Here is a 27,875-nt window from a genome sequence, read left to right on the forward strand (position 1 = left end):
CTGATAATTCCTCAATATCCTGTTCCACCCCACAAATACCTCTTTTCATTCCATTTCGGTGGAAGAAGTTTCCCTTCTTGTTCTAAGATTGATCTTCTCACCTGTGTTTGGAATCCCAATTTCTCTGGCCTCAGTATGAATCTGGTTCCATGTGCTCTCTTGACTATAACTTCAACCCACACCTCTCTTTGAGCTGTTAGCCTTAAAACACCAACACTTCAAAGAATAACAATGCTTTCCTGGCCTTGCCTCTTCCAGCTATCAACTTACTTCTATCTGTCCTTCATAGCCAACATCCAAACAGTGCTTCTATGCTCTGTCTTCATTTCTTCTCCATTATTCATGTTTCAATAATCTGGCCTTTATGTCTATCTCTGACTCAAACTGTATTTGCCAAGGTCGCCGGTGACCTCTTTGTTGCAATTTCTAATAGAAGCTCATCTTATGTGACCCCTGACACTATTGACCTTTCTCCCATTGGAAACTCTCCTGCTCCTTGGTTTCTATGGTATGGCTCTCCATGGTTTCTCTTCTACTTCTCGGGTCATTCTTTCTTGATTTCCTTCATGGGTTCTTCACCCTCTGGCCACCTCTCAAATTGCAGTTTCACCTCCTCTCCCTTAGCTTCAACTACGTTCCATCTTCTGATGATTCATAAATAAATACATCCAGTTCAAATATAGGTCTGAAGTTCTAGAACCACATATTCAACTGCCTACCAGATACCTCTCCTCAGACGTCCCATGGTCCACATATATCAGACTCAACATGTCTAACAGTGAACTCACCTCCATCTCCTTTGAAAATCTAGTCCTTATATTCTAAAACAGAGTGACTACCCATCCAGTTGTCCAATTTGGAAATCTAGGAATCATCCTTGACGCTTCCCTTCCCCCTCTCCACTGACTTTATGTTCTGTTGGTATTCCCCCTAACCCTAACACCTTTTGAACCTCTCCTCTTTTTTCAGTCTCTACAGTTGAGGCTCTCCCAATTTGTTCCCTGCCACAGCCTCCTTACCAGTCTTCCTGCAACCAACTGTGCCCACCTCTCAAGTCCCATATATCTTTCCATTTGAATACCAAAATGTTCTACAAGTCCAATCAGATGACTCTGTTGACACAACATCCATGACACCTCCCTTTCTTTAAGATAAAATTTGAATTCTTTCAGGAAAAAAGTACAAGCCACTTCTGGTGTGCCCAGCCTCATCTCTTGACATAATTTCCTCACACATCCTCCAGCCATATCACATTGTATCAAATTCTTGCACTTCTTATCCTAGGCTTCTGAGCACATTGAACCTTGCTTCTCAAAAACTGTTTCACCACCTAATTCCCTGTGCATAACTTTCTCCTACTGGTCATTCAAAAGTCAGCCCACACATCTCCTCACTTCCCTACCAAAAGCACAACCCTCTCCAGTTAGAGATTACACAACCCTGCTGTGGGGTCTCTCAGGTGCCACTACATCACAGAAGTTCCCACGGTGTGCGCTCCTCACTCAGGCAACAATGTGAGCTCCAGGAGGAACAGAGACTGGGTCTTGTGCACTGTTGCTTCCTTAACAATTACCATAGTGCCGGTGACATAGAAAGTGTCCCCCCATCTTTTAACAAAGAGTTCTACAAATTCTGGGATTAATCTCATCATCAGTGAACACATTCTGATCCCTTTTACCTTCTGATTCTAATACACCATGGGCACAACTCTGACCAGAAGCCAGAATTTCAACTGAGTGAGCAAACAGGACAAGGAAGCAGTCAGTTAATTACCTTGGAAAGAAAGAGATGTCTGTAGGCAGAGACTCTCCCAAGGAATGAGAGAATATTCAAAAATTAGTTTAATAAGATGACAGAGAAGCCCATTGAAAATCTTGCTAATATCTGTTCAAAAGGTCATTTTAAGATGTTGTCTTCTGATTGGGAGATGGTGAATTGTGTAGCTATATAAAATGGAATTACCCAGCAGGAACAAATTTGCAATGTGTTACATACGGAATACAAATTATACTAAATTTCTTTCAACAAAAATTTCATGTCTAAGTCCTATTTATCTTAGACCTTCGGTTACATTCGAAAATATCTCAGAGGAGCCTGCTCCTGATAAAGCTCAGATTCTCTCTAGCATGCTCCCATCAAGCTAGCAGTGATGAACTCTCTTTAGAGAGAAGGCTTGGACTCTGAACACTGGAGGTGAGTGGCTCATTACCTTCTAACTCAGAGTTTGGCTCCAGACTAGCCTTAGGACTCTGAGTATAGTAGTTCCATTTTGGAGATCCAATTTAGTTCATATTAATCAATAACACTTAATCCAAAATCCAAATTCGGGAACCCATCCTGAAGAACCAGTTTTCCCAGAAGCTGGTCTGCACAGTTCTGCTAAGCTCACTGTGGATCTCTTTACATGTTGTTCTCTAACCTGAGTCCTCCTCTCACCTGAAGATGGAGCATTGAACCAGATGACTTTTCATTGTCTCTTCTTCTACTTTTCCACATGTGGTTCTGAACTGGGAGTAGCCATTAGGTGACGAATTCTGAAAATGGGCTAAATGACATGCCAAAAACTGAAAAATGGGGTGTGAAGAATGTGCTTCTTGCTTTCTAAAGCATAACCATAGGAACGCAGGGCTTCTGAATGTCTTCTTTTTCTTAACATGACAATAAGAAACAATCTTTTTCTTCATCTGTCTATTTTTCTGGCTTCCATTTTTTAAAAAAATCGTGAAAAACTATCTTTCTCTACAGGGAGTCAAAAGGAGATGCTAAAAGAGATGCTTCTAGTGATGTATTTATCATTCTGTAATGGCGATTGTCTCAATTTGGCCTCCCTCAAAGCAGAACCTAAGATAACAACTTTCGGAGGGGATCTTAGGAAGCAGGAATGAGGGAAACAAAAGAGCGAATCCAGGAAGGAGGAAAAGTCAATGAAGAATACATAACTGATTTCTGATTGCAGAGAGGTAACTGGGACTCAGTTCCACTGAGAACTTCTAAGCGAGAGTAAAATGCTCCTCAGAATGGCCCCCCTGAAGGACAATGAGCTAGAGTACTTAATCCTCGACCCCCCTTCACCATTGGTGGAGAGGGCATTAAGTTTCCTCTATTTGGAGACAGGCCTGGATGGAGTAAACTCCTTCAAGGGAGAACCCTGAGGCAGAAGAAAGAAGGCAAACAGGCTGGATGCATAAGCACTGTCCACCGCAGCTGCAGCTGAAGTCTACAGTGGGCCAAGGAGATGCATGCAGCCTGGCGCCCAAAAAGTGCCAGCTAGAGTTATGTATGGGTACAAGACTATGCAGCACGGCAAGCTACGCCTACTTTTCAAAAAGCACGATTTCCTTCAGTTTATCCCATGTCCTGGGGATTTTAATTAATAAATGGTGCACATTTACTCCCTGTAGTATTAGTTTATCTTACAAGAATTAAGAATGAAATGCAAGAGCAACTATAGCTTTGGGATGTTGTTAGCATGGAACTATGGCGAGAAAAGAAGTATGATAACCACTGGAAGGAACAACTAAGTGTATACCTACGCTGGAGGGCTTTTACATACCAACACAAAGTTCTAGCTTTTTCTGTAACAGCATGGCTGTTGCATGTGTCATTATGACAGTTGCTGAGATGTGTGAATGCAAACCAGCACCCGGGGGAACAGAGCAAATTTAAGTTTCTGGGAAAGCTACAAGCTAGCCACCACTGCAATCAGGAAGCAATGCTTAGTCCCATTTCTCACCTCATTCCAACTGGGACCCATTCAGTCACCCCTAGAGAAAGTTGATGCTATGAGCACTTAGCCAATGTAAGCTGAGTATCTCACATCCTTTGACTGACTCTTACTCCTCCAAAGTCAAGGTTAAGCCATGTCACTAAAGATGCTTTGGAAATATTCCGCTTCCTAAATTGCAAATAGTTCTGCAAGCAATGCAAACAGAACATTTAAGTTCTCAGGACTGTCAAAATGACACCTTCATCAGCTTCCAAATCTGGTAATTATTGTCTTCCTCACACCCACGAAAAGGACTGAAACTGAGTGGATCTCACAAGGTTCTCAGCTCTGGTGTCTTTTTTGGTAGGTGTGGGAAGAAGGGACAAGAAAACATCCTGAATAAGGTCAGAGTCAGAGAGAGTAAGCCTTTTTTTTTTTTTTTTAAACATCTTTTTTACTATCAAGGCTTTTACCCACAAGCTTTCCTCCTTGTTTGGAAGCACATTTTTGATCACTAACTATATCTAGAAACACTCCTTGAACAAAGTAATTCATAGATACCATTTTTGTTTGACCCAAGAAGCCCAGACCTACTTTCAGGGACAGGAAATAGGAGCCTGGGGCCCAGGAGAAATGATATTCATGGTAGCCAATGAAAGTGGAATTGGACAAGAAGGTACACAGGCCAAAGTGCCAAAGCAAGGATGAAACACACAGCAGTGAGAATTCGTAGGCCAGATGAGGCACACAAATTACAAGAGGGGCCAGGTAAGGAACCAGAAAAACAGGATAATGCCAGAGACTACTTCTCTGAACAAGGAGGCATAGGTTGGGGACCACATTTTTTTTTTTTTTGAGACGGAGTCTCGCTCTGTCGCCCAGGCTGGAGCGCAGTGGCACAATCTTGGCTCACTGCAACCTCTGCCTCCCAGGTTCAAGTGATTCTCCTGCCTCAGCCTCCCGAGTAGCTGGGATTACAAGTGTGTGCCACCACGCCGGGCTAATTTTTGTATTTTTAGTAGAGACGGGGTTTCACCATGTTGGTCAGGCTGGTCTCGAACTCCTGACCTTGTGATCCGCCCACCTCGGCCTCCCAAAGTGCTGGGATTACAGGCGTGAGCCACTGTGCCCAGCCGGGGACCACTTTTAAAGTTGAAAAAGTGGCCAGGCACAGTGGCTCACGCCTGTAATCCCAGCACTTTGGGAGGTCAAGGCAGGAGGATTGCTTGAGACCAGGAGTTTGAGACCAGCCTGGATAACATGGCAAGACCCCATCTCTACAAAAAATTTAAAAATTAGCCGAGTATGGTGGTATGTGCCTGTAGTTTCAGCTACTTGGAAGGCTGAGGCAGGAGAATTGCTTTAGCCCAGGAGTTTGAGGCTGCAGTGAGCTATGCTGGAATCACTACACTCCAGCCTAAGTAACAGAGAAAGACCCTGTTTCTTAAAAAAAAAACACCACCGAGGATTAAATCTTCCTGTCTGGAATCCAGGAAAAAAGGGTCCCTTTTCTTTTTTTTTTTTCAGACACAGTCTCACTCTGTTGCCCAGGCTGGAGTGCAGTGGCATGATCATGGCTTACAAAGCGATTCTCCTGCCTCAGCCTTCCAAGTAGCTGGGATTAAAGGCATGCACTACCACACCCAGCTAATTTTGTATTTTCAGTAGAGACAGGGTTTCAGCATGTTGCTGGGCTGGTCTCAAACTCCTGGCCTCAAGTGATCTGCCTGCCTTGGCCTCCCAAAGTGCTGAGATTACAGGCGTGAGCCACCATACCCAGCCAAAAGGGTCCCCCTTTTTTTTGAGGCACAGTCTCACTCTGTCACCCAGGCTGGAGTGCAGTGGTGCAATCTTGGCTCACTGCAACCTCCACCTCCTGGGTTCAAGCGATTCTCGTGCCTCAGCTTCCCGAGGAGCCGGGATTAGAGGCACCCGTCCCTTTTCTACAGGCTGTCTCATAGGCTCCTTAAGCAAATATGACTGCCTGCCCCACCTACATCTAGGAGATATATCATTTAGGCAAGGTTTTCCTTTTAGCCTCCTGATTTCTATTAGCCTTGCAAATGCATTTTTCTTTTCTTTCTTTTTTTTTTTAGAGACAGTCTTGCCCATGCTGGTCTTGAACTCCTGGCCTCAAGTGATCCTTCTGCCTCAGCCTCCCAAAGTACTGAGATTACAGGTGTGAGCCACCATGTCTAGCTGCCTTGTCAATTCTTGCAATAATTTTTGTGCCCAAGTGAAAACAGAAAATAAATTTGAACTTGAGGTCCAGTTTGATGCTGATCAAACAAGGAAATAAATTTGCAGAAACTTTAGTTTTTACATCTCTCAGAAGTTTATACTCAACAAGACATATTCCAAATTATTACTGGCCTACTCAGTTGGCAAATATAAGTGCCAAAAAGGTTGCAAGCATAAATGCCAAAGTAACTGCCCGCCCCCCACAAGGCTATCCCTTAGACACACACCAGGAGTGTTTTGGGTACTTTATATGACAAAAATAAAAATGTACCTCAAAAACCCTCCCAGACCATAACAATAAACCACAAAGCCAAAGTCATTACAAGGTAAAATGAGAAAACATGTGGATTTCTTGAGTGTAAGATTTACAGCTCATAGCCTTTCAGTCATGTGCTTAGCACAAAAAGAAGCAGAATACATTAGATTTAATAGGCATTAGCCAAAAAAATAAGGAACTAAGTTCATACACAAAATGATTCAAAGCATAGTATCACTAACAGACATGCTTTATTAAAGTCTGTACCATCCTGGCTAACACGGTGAAACCCCGTCTCTACTAAAAATGCAAAAACAATTAGCTGGGCATGGTGGCGGGCGCCTGTAGTCCCAGCTACTCGGGAGGCTGAGGCAGGAGAGTGGCGTGAACCTGGGAGGTGGAGCTTGCAGTGAGCCGAGATCACGCCACTGCACCCCAGCCTGGGTGACAAAGCGAGACTCCGTCTCAAAAAAAATAAAAAATAAAATAAAGTCTGTCATTCAGAAGTCTGCAGAGCCTACCAACATTGCCTGGCAGTGGGGCCTTATGTTGGGAAACTACCTACCAGTACCTGGTAAAGCTATCAACTTCTCCTGAGACAAGGCAAACTGTTCTTCGGGCTGGTTTACTTCAATATTTACTCCAGCTCTCCAAATAGCTTTCATTCTCCTGAACTAGTGGAGGGCTGACCTTGCAAACAAGTTCAAAGCAGTTCAAAGTCTGCAAAGAGAAAATCTACTTTTAGATGAATGGTCAGAGCAAGTCCTTATGAAGAAGAAAGGCTGGCTTCGGTTTGTTGTTATTTTTCCCATATAAGCCTACAAACACCAACACCAGACATGGTAATCCTTCAGACAATTCACTTGGATTCAAGAACGGTATTGCCCGTAATAGATACTAGTATGAAATTTTAAAAATCCATTTGCTTACAGACTTCTCACCACTGGCTAGCTTGGAAACAAGCTGAATACAACCACAGCATTCATTTCTTTTACTCATTTACTGAATGAAGATCAAACACAGCAAAGTCAAGGCTTAACCTCTCCTGTGTGCTCATTTGGCTGTGAGTGTCAAGACCCTCATATACTACTTAGACAACCAAAGATTAATAGAGTGAGACCCCCTCGAGAGTCACTGTGATTCAGAAGCTCAGAACAGAGAACTCATTGGAACTGCAGTGAGCTGTGATCGCGCTGCTGCACTCCAGCCTGGGCAACAGAGCAAGACCCTGTCTCTTAAAAAAAAAAAAAAAAAAAAAAGAATAGAGAACTCAGAAGCTCTTAGTGTTAATGCTGGGTCAGCCCACGACTTGCCAAGTGACCTTACATAATCCTTCTGGCTTTCAGTTTTTTCCATTTTCAAACTGAAGAATGTGAGTGACTCAAAAATAAATAGCCAAATATTCACTCCTGTACCAAGGTTTTTACCTTTCTTTCCCATCTCGGCTGAGTAAACCTGCCATTCCTTTCCATGACTAAAGAAGGCAGAAACCTCAGAATATTTTTCTCATTTTCTGTCACTTGATTTCCTCCCTTTTGAATACCAGTTTCTAAAATCCAAGTGTCTTGCCCAGGAAACTAAAGAAAAGGAGGGAGAGATGGAGTCACAGAAATGTCATCACAGACAGACACAGGAAAGGCTCAAGAGAAGCTCCTGATTTCAAACAGGTAACAGCTGTTACCTGTTGGTGTTTAAGAAAGAAAAAAAAAAAAAAAAAAAACCTAGTCCCTAGGGATGAGGTGTTCCAATGGTTGTATAAACATACACCACAGGGTATAAGAGCCAAGGGGTTTTTTCATTTCACTATGAAAAAGTAAGTAAATAAATACACCCTGTAGTGAGCTGAGTGATGACCCCGCACCAAAAGATACACCTGCATCCAAATCCCTGGAACCTCTAAATGTGACCTCATTTGGAAAAAGGGTCTTTGCAAATTTAAGTTAAGGATGTTGCAATGAGATCATCCTGGATTACTTGAATGGGTCCTAAATCCAATGGCAAGTGTCCTTATAAGAGACAAAGGGGGCCGGGTGCGGTGGCTCACGCCTGTAATCCCAGCACTTTGGGAGGCCGAGGCAGGCGGATCACGAGGTCAGGAGATCGAGACCATCCTGGCCAACACGGTGAAACCCCGTCTCTAATAAAAATACAAAAAAATTAGCCAGGCATGGTGGCTGGCGCCTCTAGTCCCAGCTACTCGGGAGGCTGAGGCAGGAGAATGGCGTGAACCCGGGAGGCAGAGCTTGCAGTGAGCTGAGATCGCGCCACTGCACTCCAGCCTGGGAGACAGAGTGAGACTTCGTCTCAAAAAAAAAAAAAGAAACGAAGGGGACAAAGGGGAGAAGACAGAGAGGACAAGGTGACATGAAGATGAAATCTGAGATTGGAGTGATGTAACCACGAGCCAAGAAGTCACGGAATGCTAATGGCCACCAGACGCTGGAAGGTCAAGGAACGAAATTCTCCCCCAAAGCCTTCCGAGGAAGGCAACACTGCTGACACCTTGATTTCCAACTTCTGACCCCTAGAACTGTGAGAAAACAAATGTGTGCTATTTTACACCACCGGCTTTGTAGTACTTTGTTGCAGCAACCTCAGGAAACAAGTATGTCCTAAACCCAACCACAGTCAAATTCCTAAATTAATCCCTTTTTAATACATGATACTATCTTTTTCACTTTCATGGGAGCCATCATTTGAGAATATTTCTCAATGTTTTCAGCCTCATTAGTCTATTACATTGGCACAAATTTATCTACAGATCCCGAAGTCTACTCTACCTTCCAGAAATGAATGTTTATCAAAAAGTTGAAATAGGCTGAGCACGGTGGCTCATGTCTGTAATCCCAGCACTTTGGGAGGCCAAGGTGGGGGGATCGCCTGAGGTCAGGAGTTCAAGACCAGCCTGGCCAACATGGTGAACCCCTGTCTCTACTAAAAATACAAAAAAATTAGCTGGGTATGGTGGTGCACACCTGTAGTCCCAGCTACTCAGGAGGCTGAGACAAGAGAATCGCTTGAACCCGGGAGGCGTAGGTTGTGGTGAGTGGAGATGGCGCTGCTGCAATCCAGCCTGGGCAATTCCATCTCCAAAAAAAAAAAAAAAAAAAAAAAAAAAGTTGAAATTAAGTAAATTATGTAAACTGGAAACTATGCGATAAGTAGAAAGAGAATATCATCTGAGGTCGCAAAACCCACTTTTGATTCCTTACTCTGCTACATGTTACCTGAATGAACTTGAACAAGTCCCTGAACTTCCTTAACTTCTCAGAACCTCAGCTGTCTTATTGGTAAAATGAAAATATAAGTGCCATTTGCCTCACAAGATTGTTATGAGGCTCAGATGAAAGATGTGGAAATGATAAGGCCTGCACAGAAATCCACGGTGCTTATTATCCTTCCTCTCAGTATTCTGTCTCCCCTCCACGGGGGCACTAAGTCCACCTAGCAGGACCAGTGATGGATACAGCCAATAATGGGCTGCTCATCCCACATCTGCATCATTGGAATGTTGTATTCAGCACAACCCCCAGAAAATCTATTTTCACGGTGAGCCTCTCCCCTGCGTTCGAGGGCTGTCTACCCTAGTCTATGAGAATAGGGACATCGGTGGGCAGCCAGGTCTCCCAATGGATGTCTGAGCAGTGAGCAAGAGGGTGACCCACCTCTCCACCAAAGTGTGAAAAGCTTTCCCCTGGAGCTTGGTGAGCTTCACCCTCACAAAGATGCAAAGTACCTTCTGCTTCTCTGTCACCTTGGTGCCAATGTAGGGACTCACACCCTGGGGCCGAGCCTGAATTTTATTTGGAGAACAGTTCTTGCAGCTTTAGCCTGAGAACAAATGCTGCTGTCAGCTGCTTGGCATAAGGAATCAGTAGGAACAGGGTGTCTTTTAATTAATTATCCAGATAATCACTCACTCACTCCATGGCCTACTCATGACCTCCACTAGATGGCGCCGGTGGTGCTTCTTCCCAGCTCCAGCCCAGAACGGTGCTCCCCTTGGACAGTTCGTGTCCGCTCCCTCTGGGTTTTTTGCTCTATCTTTTAAAATCCAGTCCCCAGTCCCATCTGCTGGTATCTTCGGGACAATCCTCAGAATTTCTTTCCAGTTGATGGTACCTTATTCTATCTGCCCGCTCTGTTATGGGTTTTTTTTTTTCTTCCTATACCTTTGGGGGGAATCATTTCAGTGAGATTGTGGGATGAAAAGGAAATAAATACTTATGTCATTCCAGCATCCTGACAAAGGAGCACCTATTTTTAAAATGCACAACAACAGCCCCAGTCCACTCCTTTACCTCTAACCCAATTTATCCAACGGAAATTTGCAGAGGTGGGGCCTAAGAATGCAGTTTCTTAAAGCCCCTTGGTTGATTCTGACGCACAGCCAGAGCCGAGAGCCAATGTGTTAATCCTCTTCTTGGTATAATTAAGGCAGCTTGTAGAGTAAAAATAAATCATTAGCAGTCACTTCATTTTGTTTAGGTACCAAGGCTATGCCACCCTAAAAGTTAATTGAAAATTACTAACCCAACTCCAGGACATAACTAGTACTTCGCAATCTACACCTTCTATCAGTGTGTGCTTTGTTAAATAAGACTCTTGGCGGGGAGTGTCTGGCTAGGATTCTATTCCCAAATTCATTTCTTCCTGCGTACCCTCAGTAATAACACTTCCCACCTACTTACCTCACAAGAGTGTTAATGGAAGGAATTTGAAAGCCATCTAAGCAAACTTTGTTGACTGAAATGGGCACATAAGTATTGTATCAAAGCATTGTGTCATCAATCCTATAGCCTTTACTTAGAGATATTAACAAGAGTATCATACTCCGACTTGACCTTTCCTCCCAGTCATACCTTTTATTGATCCTGAATTTTCAACAATGACGCTCATTTGCATCAGCAAATTGAGTTTCTTTCCACCACCTCCCACCTCACTCTGCAGGGGCTTTCGAGCTATGTCCTCCCTGCCAAGGCTTCACCACATCTACATGTCCAGACCCATCCTCCCCGAAATGAGATGCAGGGTCTGTGTAGAGTAGCAGCAAAATGTGGGGGCTCTGGGACCAGACTACCTGGGTCCCAATCTCTGCACCATCTCTTGTTAGCAGTGTGGCCTTACACAAGTGACTTAAGCACCCTGCATCTAGTTTTCTCATCTGTAAAACGGGAATAAGAATTGTACCTCCTTCATAAGGTTGTTGTGAGAATAAGTGGATTCAAACCTGTGAAGGGCTTGGAATAGACACTGGAACATGATATTCCATATATGTTCTCTCTTGTCGTTACAACTGGATGGCTCCATCTAGATGCATCCCGGATCCTGCAAACCCAAGATGTCTGTAACTGAATTCATTACCAGCCCCTCTAAACCTGTTCCAACTCTTGGTTCCTTTCTCAGTTAATAGCATCCATGTCAACCCAGTTGTCCAAGCTGGAAACCTGAAAGGAATCCTTAACTCCCCATTTACTTTTCATATATCCAATCAGACACGAAATCCTCCCTCCCAGTGACAGCACTCTGTACCTACTCTCCCCTCCCCGCACTCACACGCCCCTGACCTCTTGGGCTGGGACAAGGCTGCAGCGAGGACTGATGCTCATGGCCTGGGCGGAGGATGTGCAGAAAAGTGCGCGGGCTCTTGAGCCAGCGCAGATGTGGCTCTTCCACCGTCACCGCCCCAGAGGCCTCCTCATGGGCCTCCAGCCTCCCACCTCCAGCAGATTCTTCCTGAAGCATAACAATAGCTATGGCTTTTATCATGCCTACTGCATACCAGACACGATGCTAAGCAGTTTTCACATCAAATCTCACTGAATCTTTTCAACAACCCTACGAGGCAGGTACCACTAGGATTTTCATTTTACAGATTAAGAGGCTGAGCTACCAAAGGTCACGGTCAGTAAGTAGCAGTCAGGATTCAAACCTAAGAGGTCGGGATCAGAGCACATGGCCTTAACCACAGCCTCCTGCCTCTTGCCTCTCAACAAACTGGGCCTGGCCAAAGGCTGAGTACCAAGGGGTGGTGGAAGGAGAGGGTAGCAAGAATAGGGCCTGAGACTCAGGCTCTGCCCTCTGGAAATTCACACTAAAGGCAGGGAGATGAAATGTGTATGTACCTGAATAAAACCACCATCTGGCAGGGTAGCGTCCATCAGTTAAAGAACAAGTCGGCCAGGCGTGGTGGCACATGCCTGTAATCCCAGCACTTTAGGAGGCCAAGACAGGCAGATCACCTGAGGTCAGGAGTTCGAGACCAGCCTGACCAACATGGTGAAACCCCATCTCTACTAAAAAAAGAAAAAAAAAAAAAAATTAGCCGGGCATGGTGGCACATGGCTATAATCCCAGCTACTCAGGAGGCTGAGGCAGGAGAATCGCTTGAACCTGGGAGGCGGAGGTTGCAGTGAGCCGAGATCGTGCCACTGCACTTCAGCCTGGGCAACAAGAGCAAAACTCTGTCTCAAAAGAAAAAAAAAAAAGAATGAGTTTTATGGGTAACAAATGCTTCTGGAGGATGATATTTACATGAGTCTGGGATGTCAGGGAAGGAGCTTAGGAAAGCTGGCTCTTATGGGCTGTGGAATAGAATGTAAATAAGTGTAAATGGTCAGCGAGAGCTATCTTCATCAGGAGGATGCTAACGCAAAGATAGCAGGGAGGTGCAGGAGAGGTAGTTGTTTTAGAAAGCTGGCTTCTGCCTTTCTGCCAGCAAAAACCTAACCGTGCTAACAATGAGCATTTCTCCAAGAAGTGGTCCACAGCACATCAAAGTCTTCACATGCCACACACCCCTACAAGAGGGACTGCTCACAACCTTTCCGTGTGTGCTTCAGGCATGATCATGGATATGAACAGCAATGCCGCACCTCCACGATCTGCAAGTCCCAGGAGATTTTAAAACAAAAGCCATCTCAGAGTTTCAGCAGTGGCTGACTTGCAGTACAGCAACATTTTTAAAGAGAAGAGGCTTTTTTTGTTCCTCTCTCCTCTTTCTTCCTCTTACTTGAAACACACACACACATACATATACACACACATGTGATGGCACTTCTTGATTCAATGAATTGGGAATATGATTTTTTTAGGAAGACAATTTTTTTAATACCAAATCATGTGGAGCTGACATAAATCAAAGATGTATCTGTGTGGGTCTTTCTCTGTTCATATATACAGCAAATACTGCCGAGGTTATACAGCGACCATGGCCTAAATATCTGCAGTGGAAGATTTTGCAGATAACTTCCCCAAAGCAAAATGTTTATTAATGGAATCTATTCATTTTAATAAGAATTCTTCTGAGATCAAATATGCAACTTATCCAACTAACTAATTGTTGCCTTGGTCAAGTTAATTAACCTCTCTGAGACTTGGTTCTATCATTTATCATCTATCAAATATATTTAACAATGTGTACCTTATACTACACAGAGTTGCTGTGAGAACTCAGTGTAACCACATGTGATAGTGTGATTCAAATGTGCAGTATGGCTATTATCATTCACACCAAATAGATACAGCAGCATCAAAATGAGCTGGATACCATTCTATGTGGTGTTAGTGATGACCAAGGACTCAAAAGGAAGCATCTGTGGTTACATGCAACAAAGAGGTACTAGTGTTAGCAGGATTCCTATTTGAAATAACTTAGTATTTGCATTTTTGAGTTTAGCAGAAAGTCTCCATTTGAATTAATAAGGGTAGAAAATTTGAGAGCCCCAATTAGGTTCCGCATTTTTAAAATACATTCCATCAATGAACAACATGCAAAGCATGCTTTCCACTCCCATGCAAATGAATTTCCATCTCTAGGGCCCATGGAAAATATAAAGTTCTGCCTGATACCATTTTCTTCCTGTAATGTAAAGACATTCATCTATACCATTTGCTTTATTACCCAGATTTTTAAAAAATATCTCGGCCGGGCACAGTGCCTCACACCTGTAATCCCAGCACTTTGGGAGGCTGAGGCGGGCAGATTGCCTGAGGTCAGGAGTTCAAGACCAGTCTGGCCAACATGGTGAAACCCTGTCTCTACTAAAAATACAAAAAAAATTAGCCAGGTATGGTGGCATGCACCTGTAATCCCAGCTACTTGGGAGGCTGAGGCAGAGGAATTGCTTCAACCAGGGAGGTGGAGGTTGCAGTGAGCCAAGATTGTGCCACTGCACTCCAGCCTGGGCGACAGAGCGAGACTCCATCTAAAAAAAAAAAAAATCTCTGCAGCTGTTCTCATAACTTACACAGCCCCATTTTTCAAAACATCTCTTGATGCGCCTATTATATTTTGACCTCCTCTCCAAAAGAAAGGAGACACATTTCAGTAAAAGCTTTAAGGTTTTTCTGCAGCAGTTCCCTCCTCCCCCTTCTCTGCTCTATTTTAGTATGGGTTACCTTTTACCGTGTTCTAGAGAAAACTCTCTTCGTTTTTCAGCCTCAAGGTAACTGGATAAAAATGAATTCATCATTGTATTGACTATATTTAGATATACAGAATTCTTGAAATATTTACAGTAAAGAAGGAAGATTTTTAAATTAGTTGAGGATTCTGGGATGGAGGAAAAGGAATTTTTTTAAAGAGAAATTAAAAAAAAATACCCTACTTTAAAAAAAACAAACAAACATGGTCTCTGTCACCCAGGCTGGAGTGCAATGGTGCCATTAAGGCTCACTGCAGCCTTAAACTTCTGGGGTCAAGCAATCCTCTCACCTCTGCCTCCCAAGTACTCGGACCACAGGCACATGTTACCCAGGCTGGTCTTGAACTCCTGGGCTCAAGTGATCCTCCTGCCTCAGCCTCCAAAAGCGCTGGGACTATAGGCGTGAGCCACCATGCCTGGCTGATTTGCTCAACTTTGACAAATCTTTGTAGGTACCTGAAGAACACGTACGTTCCATAGCTATATCCTGAATAAGTAAGTCGGGTACCTGTGAGGAGGGCACCATACCCCTTCCTTTATTTCCCTCTGAATGAGCCCCGGCACGCTCTCCTCTACCTATCCACTGCCCTGAGAGGTTCAGGCACTACCTAGTCCCTTCCAAGATCCTCCTCTCCTTTTCGATGTTCTGTGCAGAAGCCCCATTCCTGCCCTTCTGTGCAACTTAATTTAGCATATATTGGTCACACTTCTGCCCTGTGCAAGCCCCATGTTAAGGAAGGTCTTAGTTGAAAGCACTAGACCAATGTGCAAGAGCAGGTCCTGAGTTATTCAAAACTAGAAACAACCCCCGTGTCCCCCCTACTTTACACACACACACACACACACACTAACAACCAAAACCTCCTTCGGTCAATCCTGCCCCTCCTGCCTTCAGTGGAGTGGGCAGCTGATGCGGGAAGGAGTTGACTTATGAAATGACAGAGTCCCTTCTAGTTTTCCTGAAATTACAAAATCTACCAGCAGAATAGGGCTCCCACAGCACCACTTAGCTGGGCTGGACAATGGGGATAGGGGAGGAGTCAGAGGCACTGTGGCAACCAGGTCACATCAGCATTCTTCAATAGGAAGACCATAAGTATCAGTGGTTAAGCAGTTTTTCTGTTTCTTCAAGGCAGAGCCACAGCGGCGTTTCTTGTCTGTTTCTCTTTCTTAAGGAGCACGGGTAGTGACATCTAGTGGTCCCTATTTAAATTACTCTTGGATGCAAATCAAAACCACAATGAGACACCATCTCACACCAGTCAGAATTGCTATTATTAAAAAGTCAAAACATAAAAGATGCTGGTGAGGTCGTGGCAAAAAAGAAATGCTTATAAATTGTTGGTGGGAATGCAAATTAGTTCAGCCCCTGTGGAAAGCACTTTGGAAATTTTGCAAAGAACTAAAAATAGAACTACCATTCAACCCAGCAGTTCCATTACTGGGTATCTACTCAAAGGAGAATGAATCTTTCTACCATAAAGACACATGCATGTGTATGTTCATCGCAGTACTGTTCACAATAGCAAAGACATGGACTCAACCTATGTGCCCATCAACAGTGGATTAGACAAATAAAACGTGGGACATATACATCAGGGAATACTAGGCAGTCATAAAAAGAACGAAATCAGGTTCTTTGCAGCAATGTGGATGCAGCTGGAGGCTGTCATCCTAAGAGAACTAATGCAGAAATGGAAAATCAAGAATTGAATGTTCTCACTTATAAGTGAGAGCTAAATCTTGGGCTCACACAGACATAAAGATGGGAACAAGAGACAATGGAGACTTCAAAAGCAGGGAGTGAGGGGGGCTGAAAAACTTCCTACTGGGTACTATGTTCGTGATCTGGGTGAAGGGATCGATAGAAACCCAAACCTCAGCACCACACAGCCTCGTCCTTGGAACAAACCTGCACATGTATTTCTAAATCTACAATAAAAATGGAAAAATTTCTTAAATCACTCTTGGACTACAGTGCCATGACAAATAGCTTTCAGGAAACTCAGAGTTAATTCTAAGTGCAAGTGCAACCACCACTGTATCCCAGATTTCTGTCACAACCATTTTGGGCAAGTTACTTCCGCTTTCTGCACCTCCATTTCCTTATTTGTAAATAGGGATAACAACGGAACCAAGTACATGGGCTGTTTGGAGGATTGAAGGAGATAATATATGCAAAGTGCTCAGAATGGTGCCTGGCACATAGTGAGCATTCAACAATGTTCGCTATCATTAGTATTCTACTCCACCTGTCTTTGTCATACCATAAAAACCATTTTTAAGCACTTAGTGAAAGTGCATCAATTTTTACCCATAATCTTCTAGTGCTATTGACACAGCTAGGAAGATATGCCTCATATATCATGTGGTCTTGCATATGCCCTCGACACCACTCTGCATGCCTTCAAAGGGCACAGCAACCTCACCATCAGAAGTTCAATGTCATCCAAGCCCATCAGTGGCCCACATTGCCCAGGATTTATGTTTGAGATCTGAATGTCTCAGGTGGGATGTGCTCTATTCAGCTTGCCACAGTCCATACTACTCCCTGTCACCTGTACTAAGCCACTTCTCTCACATTTGTTACCTGCTGGCCTCTGAAAACACTTGAGTTTGAGTTTGATGCCCCCTGTTCCACATCTCTTTTTTCTTTTCTTTTTCTTTTTTTTTTTTTTTTTTTTTGAGATGGAGTCTCCCTCTGTTGTCCAGGCTGGAGTGCAGTGACGCAGTCTTGGCTCACTGAAACCTCCGCCTCCTGGGTTCAAGCAACTCGTGCCTCAGCCTCCCAAGTAGCTGGGACTACAGGTGTGAGCCACCACATCTGGCTAATTTTTGTACTTTTTAGTAGGGTTTTGACATGTTGGCCAGGCGGGTCTCAAACTCCTGACCTCAGGTGATCCACCTGCCTTGGCCTCCCAAAGTGTTGGGATTACAGGCATGAGCCACCACGCCTGGCCCTATCTCTCTTACTCTGGGATTGAAAGCCTTTCATTATCTGCCCTGGTAGTCACGTTTCATTCATACAAACCCTACATACCAGCCATCGTCATGGCAGCTGAATACTTAAGTTGCCACCAGTTTCTAGATCTTTCCTTAGCCAGCTCCTATCTATCTAGAACACCTCCTATCCTCTTTCCACCCCAATCCTGCCTCTCCTCCAAGGTCCACCTTCAATTCCACGGCTACCTTAGAAACTTCTCATTGACTAGTAGAGCCTTAAGTAATCTTCCCTTTCTCAGTTGTGTCATCTATAAAGCAGGGCTAATAAGTACCTGTTTCAGAGGGTTGCTGGAGTCTAGATGAGTTAATAAGTACTTTGTGCCAGCAAGTCACACCTGGTCTGTAAATAAGGCCTTACTGTTACCATTTTATCCCTCTCCGCTGACAACTCTACCACCTATTGTATTTTTGTGTATGTGTCTTTTTTTAACCATTTTTCAAATCATGGGAAAATATGCATAACAAAATGTACCATTTTAACCATCTGTAAGTGTGCAGTTCAGTGATATTAATTACATTCAAATTGATGTGCAACCATCATCACTATCCATATCTAGAACTTTTCCTTCTTCCATTTCAACTTTTCAAAAAGAAACTCTGTACCCATTTAAAACTAACTCCCCATTCTGTCCTCCCCCAAACCCTGGCAACCACTATTAAAATTTGTGTCTCTGAAGTTGACTACTCCAGATATTTCATATAAGTGGAACCATACAACATTCTTCCTTTGTGGCCTGGCTTATTTCACTTAGCATAATGTCTTCAAGGTTCACCTATGTTGCAGCATGTGTCAAACTTTTCCCTCATTTTCAAGGCTGAATAGTATTCTGTTGTATGTGTATCCTACATTTTCTTTAGCCATCCATCTGTGGATGGACACTTGGGTTACTTCCACATTTTCACTATTGTGAAGAATGCTGCTGTGAACTTAGTTGTACAGATATCTGTTCAAATTCCTGCTTTCAGTCCTTATGGGCATATATTCAGAAGTGGAATTGCTGGATCATATGGTAATTCTACATAATTTTTTTTTTTGAGACGGGGTCTCGCTCTGTCACCCAGGCTGGAGTGCAGTGGCACCATCTTGGCTCACTGCAACCTCCACCTCCCAGGTTCAAGTGATTCTCCTGCTTCAGTCTCCTGAGCAGCTAGGATTACAGGCACCTGCCACCACGCCCAGCTAATTTTTGTATTTTTAGTAGAGACAGGGTTTCACCATGTTGGCCAGGCTGGTCTTGAACTCCTGGCCTCAAGTGATCTGCCCGCTTCAGCCTCCCAAAGTGCTGGGATTAGGTGCCAGCCACCATGCCCTGCCAATTCTACATAGTTTTCTGAGGAATTGCTGTACTCTTTCCCACAGTGGCTGCACCATTTTACATTTCCACAAGCAATGCATAAGAGTTCCCATTTCTCCACATCCTTTCTAACACTTGTTATTTTCTTTTTATTTTTTTAAGCCATCACAGTGGTGTGAACTGTCTACTATCTATTGTCTTCATCTCCATTTTGCAATTTACTTTTACTCCCTTGCTTTGTTCAGTCTTCTTTCTTTTTCTTGAGACGAAGTCTCACTCTGTCGCCCAGGCTGGAGTGTAGTGGTGCAATCTCAGCTCACTGCAACCTCCGCCTCCCGGGTTCAAGTGATTCTCCTGCCTCAGCCTCCCAAGTAGCTAAAATTACAGTCATGAACCACCACGCCCAGGTAATTTTTGCATTTTTAGTAGAGACAGGGTACCACTGTCTCTACTAAATATGTTGGCCAGGCTGGTCTCGAACTCCTGGCCTCAAGTGATTCACCCACCTTGGCCTCCCAAAGTGCCGGGATTACAAGCGTGAGCCACCATGCCCAGCCAGTCTTCTTTATTTTTCTGATAGAACCACGAACTTCCTCAAGGCAGAAACTGTGATATATAATTTATCTAACTCTTCTCTCATCTCCCACCTGGCCCCCTTGCACTCACTGCCACTTAATATGGAGTTTGGCCCAAGTCTAGGGTCTTGATCCTCCAAGCATGATCTCTTGCAGCCTGGGTGCAGCGGGGAGCTTGTTGGGAATGCAAAACCTCAGGCCCTGCCCTGGAACTACTGAACAAGAATCTGCATTTTAACAAGATCTCCAGTGAAGCGCTGGGCAGCACTAGCACCGGGAAAGGCAACTTCCCTTGGTTCTGTCATTAGGTTCAGTGACCTCATCTGGTAAGTACTCTGCAAATGTTTGCTGACTGCAGGATTAATGAAGAAAATGAACAGCCCTGTTAACCACCACCACCAGGCCTTTATCAAAAATGTGAAAAAGGACCAGGCATGGTGGCTCACACCTTTAATCCCAGCACTTTGGGAGACTGGGGTGGGAGGATCGCTTGAGCCCAGGAGGTCATGGCTGCAGTTAGCTGTGTTTGTGCCCCTGCACTCTAGCCTGGGAAACAGTGAGACCCTGTCTCAAAAAAATAAAATAAAATAAAATAAGGAAAAAGCATCTCTTGCAAAGTAGCTCAAAGCAGGTTGAAAAATTGAAAAATAGGGCACAGAAAACTGTCACAGTCAAGAGGAGCCTAAGGAGACATAATGACAAAATGTCATGTGGTATCCTGGGTGACACTGTCATGTGGTATCCTGGGTGACACTGTCGTGTGGTATCCTGGATGAGATCATGGGACAGAAAAAAGGTCATTAGGTAAAAGGTAGGGAAATCTGAATAAAGAATGGACTTATTTCATAAGAACATATCAATATCAGTTTACTGATGGTGACAAATGTACCATAGTAAGGTAAGATGTTACTAACAAGGGAAACTCGGTGCAGGGTGTAGAGGAACTCTCTGTACCACTGTCACAGTTGGTTGTATATCTAAAACAACTCTGAAATACAAAGTTTATTTGAGAAGGGGAGACAGAGAAGAGGCAGGTATCAAGATGACCCTCAGCAGCAAATGTGTAGGAAGTAACCTTTGTGCCATTAATTTCCTGCAGTGCAATGCACGGGTGCCTCCAGGACCCTATGGAATCAAAATGACACATTTGTAGCTCTGAGGAAAGACGGTCCACAGCTGGCTGTCTCTGAATCTGAGGTCAGTTTGGCCTCCCTCTGCGGGGCATGAGACGGGCCTCTGCTTTCTAACTGGCTCCTCACCTTTTTCCCTAGAGGAGGGAGCCACCTGCTAAAAAGGCATCAAGAAACTGGGGCTGGGGACACAGCAACAGTAAGAAATCTTCCAGCACTCTCTTCTCTGCCTTTCCTGTGTTGAAATGTACTTTCTTGAGATTAACATTTAAGTTATATCTGTTCTTAAAAGAAAACACTAATATTGAGTCACAACCAAAGTCAAGGGCCATAGGGAGCTAAGTTTTATTGAGAGGCCACTACCTTCCTCCAGATGTTGCACTAACCTTTAATAAGCTCATTCTAAGTGGGATGACTTCTTTCTCTCTTAATTTCTCCAATAAGCTTCTTCATTGAATATGACACACTTTGTTGATATCAAAATATAGATGTTAGGGAAGTAAGCACCATTAAAATCAATCTGCACTAAAACAGGTAGTCATAATAAAGTTTTACAGCTAGCATTTCTTCTTTGTACTATGTTCTAGACATGGCAAGTGTGTTATTATCTCCATGGAATACTTGCTACACTGGCAGGATAGAAGAGACGGGTTTAACGTGGAAGGCTTTGGGACTTGAGATCATTACAAGTTCGGTGTGGCACAGGGGAGATATGGCTAACCAAAAAGCTGATATAATATTATACTGAACTAATAAAAATATAATGACTAGGGCAATGGGAAGGCAAACATTTACTGAGAAAAGATTATTTGCCATACACTGATGTTAGAGACTTCACACATGTCATTGCCTTATTGTGTATAGCACCCCTTAAGTGGAGGAATTATTGTTCCCACTCTACAAGATGAATAAACTTGAGATTCGAAGAACAGATAAACGGCACATGGATCACTCTGCTAGCAAGTGGCAGAGCTGGATCTTGAGCCCAGGTGCATCTGAGGGCAAAGCCTGGGCGCCTTCCATGAGGGCCACCCTGCCCAGGCAGGGTCAATGATAGCCTGGCGGTGTTTGGCACTGGGGTCCTGCATCTGTTCCCAGCCCAGCACTGTATAGGGTGGAGGCTGGGGATCTGTGGGAACACACCTCAAGGACAGCAACCAGCAGGGAGGGAAAACTAAAACGATTTCCTGTAAGAGATGGTGAGGGAGAAAACGTGGCCCAGAGAGAAGATGTTACAGGGAGATATGACTGCTCCCCTCATATTTAAGAGCTCCCAAGGTAGAAAAAGGAACAGACACCCTCGGGTGATCAAAGAAAACAGAAATAGCGTCGAAGAAAATCAAAACCATAGGGAGACAGACGTAGGTTCAATACAATGAAGAACACAGAACAATTATTCCAGAAGAGTCACTGTCTCATGAGGTAGCAAGGTCTGCATCTGTACAGGTGAGAGTCCACCTATCATTGAGATGAGGCCATCTAGAATTCAAGATAAACTTTCAGCTCCCTTCTAACTGAAACTCCAGGCTCAGTTATCTGGTATAGAACCCTCCAGTAACCCCCAGGTCCCTCCACCTTCTTCCTTTGAGGTCCTGACCAAGAAACACGGTGCCTTGATCACTCTGTGACCTGGACACCTGCATGTTTTCTACTCCGGGCTTGAACCCAAGCTGGGGTCTTGAACATTCCCAGGCATTGATAAAGTTGTTGAGGTTATTGCTTGAAGCACGGAGAAATCAACTATGTTGCTAAACACAGAAACTACCCCTGACCCTGAGCCAAATTCTTTGAACCCTCATAGAACCCTGCCGTCCCAGTAGCGACATACCTGGGTAGAATATCTCTTTTCTCACTGTCTGTCACAAAGATGCTAAAGCTCCCTAAGTTCCCCCTAATAAATGTTTTTGACTGATCACCCTGGTGTTTGATGCTTCTTTCTTTGGAATCCCAAATGGACCCATCTCTGGTCTGAGACAGTCCCTTGCAGGAATTCCCCTGCTGCCACTTTTGGGGTGACTCCAGGGCAGGTTCAGTGGACAGAACATCCTAATACAGTCATGTGCCACATAATGATGTTTCAACATTTTGGTCAACCATGGACCACATATATGACAGTGGTCCCATAAGACTGTAATGGGGCTGAAGAATTCCTATCACCTAGTGACTCTGTAGCTGTCCTAACTTCATAGCATGAAGCATTACTCAGGTGTTTGTGGTGATGCTGGTGTAAACAAACCTACTGTGCTGTCAGTCATATAAAAGTATAGCGCAGATAGTTATGTACGGTACATCATATTGACAATAAACAACTGTGTTTCTGGTTTATATATTTACTAAACTAGGCTTTTTATTTTTATTTTAGAGTATACTCCTTCTATTTATTAAAAAAAAAAAAAAAGTTAACTGTAAAACAGCCTCAGGCAGGTCCTTCTGGAGGTATCCCAGAAGAAGGCATCATTGTCATAGCAGATGACAGCTCCATGTGTGTTACTGCCCCTGAGATCCTTCCAGTGGGAAAAGATGTGGAGATGGAAGACAGTGAGACTGATGATCCTCACCCTGTGGAGATCTAAGCTAATGTGCATGCTTGTGTGTTAGTTTTTAATTAAAAGACTTGGTGGCTCACGCCTGTAATCCCAGCACTTTGGGAGGCTGAGGCAGGTGGAGTGCCTGAGGTCAGGAGTTCCAGACCAGCCTGACCAATATGGTAAAACCCAGTCTCTACTAAAAGTACAAAAATTAGCTGGGCGTGGTGGCGGGCACCTGTAGTCCCAGCTACTCAGGAGGCTGAGGCTGGTGAATTGCTTGAACCCGGGAGGCGGGGATTGCAGTGAGCCGAGATCGTGCCACTGCACTGCAGCCTGGGAGACAGAGCGACACTCTGTCTCAAAAAAAAAAAAAAAAAAAAAAGTAAAAAGTAAAATAAAAAAGTTCATATAAAGATAAATAGAAAATATATTTGTACAGAAGTACAATGTTTTTGTGTTTTAAGCTAAGTGTTATTCCAAAACAGTCAAAAAGTTCAAAAGAAGTTAAAGTTTATAAGGTAAAAAAGTTATACTAAGCTAAGGTTGATTTATTATTGAAGAAAAAAATTCTTAAAAATGTAGTGTAGCCTAATTGCACAGGAATAAAGTCTACAGTAGTGGACAGTAATGTCCCTGGCATTCACGTTCACTCAGGACTCACTCACTGACTCACTCAGAGCAACTTCCAATCCTGCAAGCTCCATTTATAATAAGTGCCCTAGACAAGTGTACCATTTTTATCTCTTACACCATACTTTCACTGTACCTCTTCTATGTATAGATACATTTAGATATACAAACACTTACTATTGTGTTACAGTTGGCTACAATATCCAGTAGCTCACATGCTGCACAGGTTTGTAGCTAGGAGCAACAGGCTATAAACCACATAGCCTAGGTGTGTGGTAGGCTACACCATCTAGGTTTGTGTAAGTGCACTTTGTGATGTTCACACAATGACCAAATCACGTATAATGATGTGTTTTTCAGAACGTCTCCCCATCATTAAGTGGTACATGACTGTACAGAGTTTTATCACGTAACTCATTTAGACAGAATATAAACAGGCCATATTAGGATTACACATTTTCAAGAGAGCAAACTATAAACATGTCTAATTCACACCAAACATACAGAAGTCTTTGTCAGCACTTCAAGGACATCATTATGAATATGGAATGCCATCAAGCAGTAGGTACACAGAAATGCCCATGAAAGAGAGTACTAGGTTGCTCGGAATGAGGGCAGGAGAGGTGCCTTTAGACCTGCTGGAGGCCATTAGCATGTGTCCTTGTGAGTCCCATGATGGAATCCTGGGGTTCACATAGCAGAGAGGCTCTGCAGATGGGACAGGAAGGGGGCCAAATTGAGCACGAGGTCCTGAACAAAAGCATGCCCCATGCAAAGGACCCTTCCCCCAGCATACAGAGAGGTCCTCTTTGAACTTCTTCATGCAACCATTACCAAGGAATCAGCAAGAATGTGAGAGCTGTTGTGTTATAAGCACAAAGCCCTGGTAACTCTGGTAAGGAGGCTCACTCTGCTACTACTCATTATGGGATGGGATAGTGCCTTCCTTCGGAAGAATGTAATCTTCCCAGCATACCTTTTACAGACTTCCCAACTTTGCTCCATATGGATGAAATGCTTCTAGGTCTCCAGAGCCAACACAGCTCTTCCACTTAGCAGTTCCAGCTGTTCTGCAGGTCAGTTCACTGGTTAACCAAGTCATGCCTTTCCTAGCTGGCTGGGAAAACAATGACACTACCCTGTTACATGATGGGATGTAGTGAGCAACACTCCATGGTCCAAAAGAGTCCTTCTTAGCCTGATGCTGTGGCTCATGCCTGTAATCCCAGCACTTCGGGAGACCGAGGCAGGAGGATCACTTACTTGAGCTCAGGAGTTTGAAACCAGCCTGGCCAACATGTTGAAACCCCATCTCTACTAAAACTACAAAAATCAGCTGGGCATGGTGACAGATGCCTGTAATCCCAGCTACTCCAGAGGCAGAGACAGGAGAATCACTCAAACCCAGGGGACAGAGATTGTAGTAAGCCAAGATCGCACCAATGCGCTCCAGCCTGGGTGACAAAGCGAGACTCCATCTCGAAAACAAAAACAGAAGAGTCATTCTTGGTCCAGTACAGGCCTCTTTCTAAAGCTTTCTTCTTACAGATAATTTGCGTACAATCTAAAGAATCATAATTTTTGGCTGGGCATGGTGGCTCTCACCTGTAATCCTAGCACTTTGGGAGGCTGAGGTGGGCACATCACTTGAGGCCGGGAGTTCGAGACCAGCCTGGCCAACATGGGGAAACCCCATCTCTACTAAAAATACACAAATTAGCTGGGTGTGGTGGCAGGCACCTATAATCCCAGCTACTCAGGAGGCTGAGGCAGGAAAATCGCTTGAACCCAGGAAGTGGAGGTTGCAGTGAGCTGAGATTGCACCACTACACTCCAGCCTGGGCGACAGAGCGCAGCTCTATCTCAAAAAAAAAAAAAAAAAAATCATAATTTTAAATCAATATGGAAAAACTGTCTTAAAAAAAGTCTTGTTGGCCATTTTCATTTCTTCTAAGTTTTGTGCCTCAGAGAACCAATTATGAAAACATTTATGCAGTCACTGTGTTCCACTATTAGAAATTTAAATGTTTAACTTAATTTAATTATCCAAAGGAATGTTAATCAAAAGGACAAAAACAAATGGAAGGCAAGGCACTGTAAACCAAGGCTGAATGTGCTCTCTTGTACAAAGTGCTCATTTGTCAAAACCATGAAACCAAGCTTCCTAATTCTAGAAAGAAAAGAATGTAAGCCCCAAAACCTTCATGAACCATTTCCTCTAGCTCTAAAATTCTGTGATTTCACCATTACTCCCCCCAACCAGCACCTCTAAAGCAATGACTTTTTTTTGAGACGGAGTCTCACTCTGTTGCCCAGGCTGGAGTGCAGCAGCACGATCTCGGCTCACTACAACCTCCACCTCCAGGGTTCAAGCGATTCTCCTGGCTCAGCCTCCTGAGTAGCTGGGATTGCAGGTACCCGCCACCATGCCCAGCTAATTTTTGGATTTTTAGTAGAGACGGGGTTTCACTACGTTGGCCAGGCTGGTCTCGAACTGCTGACCTCGTGATCCACCCACCTCGCTTCCCAAAGTGCTGGGATTACAGGCATGAGCCACTGTGCCCAGCCAAAACAATTTTTTTTTAACTAAAAATATATTATCTATAAGTTCTAGTGTCCCTCTATGGCACATCTTCTTAGCACAACTGGGGACAACAGTCACTGCCTTGCAGAGGAATTCTATTTACCTAACCAATGGATTCAGGCAAGACATGGGATTTGCTTTGGAAAATGAATTGTGAGCAAAAATGTATGTTACTTCTGGATGGAAGCTTTAAGAGTCAGTAGTTGCTTCATTGCACTCTTCTCCCTTTGCCGGGCAGTGTTCCAGATAGGGGCTGTTCTGTCAGCTCAGGTCCCAGAGCAAAGATGACAGAGAGAGCAACTACAGTAAACCTGCACAGGCAGGAGCAACAAATGAGAAATAAACTCTGGTTGTCATAAGCCACTGAGACTTTCCACTGTGTTTGTTACCACAGCCCAACATAGTCTTCATACTTGGAACTGCCCATCCAGTTAGTCAATATCTTCAACAGACTTTGTCTTCAGGATTACGAGATCCAATTTTAAAATATTTCCAGACAGATATGTGCTAAAATACATCGTTTACAAAAATTAGATATTCATGCAACTTTTTTTTGTAGTTGCCACTAAAAATAGGCTGACTTGCTAACCTAGGAATTCTGTAACAGGTTTTCTCTCCTATTACCAATTGCTATGGTATCAGAAAAGTAAAAACTATATAGTGCATCTGCTATAAACAACAAAGTGAAACATCAGCTATTCATAGCAAAACAAGCACTTTAGGGTGGCTTGAGATTCTCATTCAGAGATACAGAAAGAATGTAGGAATGTAGTACTACAAAATTGTTAAAATTATTAATGGCAAGAAGTAAAAAGACAAAAGTTCCATCTAGAAAATACTTTGTACAAACTATACGTTCCATAACTACAGAAAGAATGAAACTTGCTTTTTCTACTCTGAAGAGGCTCCTAACATCCTATTTTGAATTCAGGTTGCCATAGAAACCAGTAGACTTCTGTATGGGATTCCATCAAAATTACTGCATAATTTGATGCACACAGAAGAACCCTGTCTCACTGTCTCAACTTAAAACAAAGCCACTACTCTGGTTTGAATCCTTTGACGAGTCCCATCGTTTGAGGCTAAGCCAATCTATTAAAAAAAATTAAGGCTCATGACAGTGATATTCCTTTGAATTTAGACATTTTGCTTTCCAAGAGATAGGAGCAATGCTGACATGACCATGACCCACAGTCATGCTATTTGAAGTCAGGTCATGATACATCACTCACCATTCCAGGCATGCATGTCTATGTTTGCACGCTCAGGCACAAATGTGGCTAGGAGGATATCTTTATGTAGAGCCACAATAACTGTGCTTCGGATAAACCACAAAATGTATGATACGGCCACTATACAAAAATATAATATTAATAGTAATAATAGCTGCCATTCATTGTGTGCTTACTGTTTTAAATTATTTTTCTATATTAATGCAACAGCCCTATGAATCAGGCTTTATTATCATCTTCCTTTTATACACAGGGGAAATGAGGCAAAA

General features: G+C 43.6%; 1 protein-coding gene across 3 annotated transcripts in view; it reads right to left on the reverse strand.

The window, feature by feature from the left end:
• The window catches only part of CACNB4 (calcium voltage-gated channel auxiliary subunit beta 4), a 272,128-nt gene that overhangs the window by 163,067 nt on the left and 81,186 nt on the right, over positions 1-27,875 (reverse strand). The window lies entirely within an intron of this gene.

The sequence above is a fragment of the Pongo abelii genome, chromosome 11 (genome assembly GCF_028885655.2).
Source record: "Pongo abelii isolate AG06213 chromosome 11, NHGRI_mPonAbe1-v2.0_pri, whole genome shotgun sequence".
Taxonomy (NCBI): Eukaryota; Metazoa; Chordata; class Mammalia; order Primates; family Hominidae; genus Pongo; species Pongo abelii.